General features: G+C 31.7%; 1 protein-coding gene across 1 annotated transcript in view; it reads left to right on the forward strand.

The window, feature by feature from the left end:
* Window positions 1-700, forward strand: part of LOC119586141 (glycerophosphocholine phosphodiesterase GPCPD1-like) — a gene marked incomplete in the record, with an annotated part of 78,881 nt that overhangs the window by 67,555 nt on the left and 10,626 nt on the right.

Consider the following 700-nt stretch of genomic DNA (forward strand, 5'->3'; position numbering starts at 1 on the left):
TCTTCACTCTTTGTTGAACCAGTCATCCTACCCATTCCTTCACAGTTAACCCAGTTCCATTTATCTAGTCCCATAACCATTTAATTTTTAGTAAGATAATTGCTAACATCAACAGTCAGAAGTTACCTGTGTTTAATAATATGGTAATGTTCTGATTTTGTTTTTGTTTTTTGTCTTGTGATACCCTTGTTTAATCTGGTTAAAGAGGTTTTACTTTAGATTACAATTTTATCCTAGATTAGCCAGTTTCAGTCTCTAACTATTACTTATTCATCAAAGAAAAAAAGGTCCCAAAATTAATTGGAAATGTGAAAAGGCTTAGGAACTATTGAGAACCAATTGATTAACCTTTGTAGTTATTAGCTGATGACATTTTATATTTCTAAAGTGCATTATTTGGTACAGAAGGGACAGTGTTTTTTTTTTGTTGTTGTTGAGTTGAATTAGTTGCATGACAGTTGAGGGAAAAAATTGGTATTTATTGGCATGAATAATTATACACATTAATGAAAACACTCAAATGCACATAAACAAAAGCAGACATTAAGAAAATTTGCAGTCCTTGCGAAGCTTTCTAAGCAAAATACTTGGTATGTCAATCCAAGAACCGTAATTCCCATCTTTCCCTGTAAGAAATCTTCAGAAAAGTCAGTCCCTCAAAACAGAACAAATACATGTTATATGATTATCCCAAACAAGA

This window comes from Penaeus monodon, chromosome 21, assembly GCF_015228065.2.
Source record: "Penaeus monodon isolate SGIC_2016 chromosome 21, NSTDA_Pmon_1, whole genome shotgun sequence".
NCBI classification, from domain to species: domain Eukaryota; kingdom Metazoa; phylum Arthropoda; class Malacostraca; order Decapoda; family Penaeidae; genus Penaeus; species Penaeus monodon.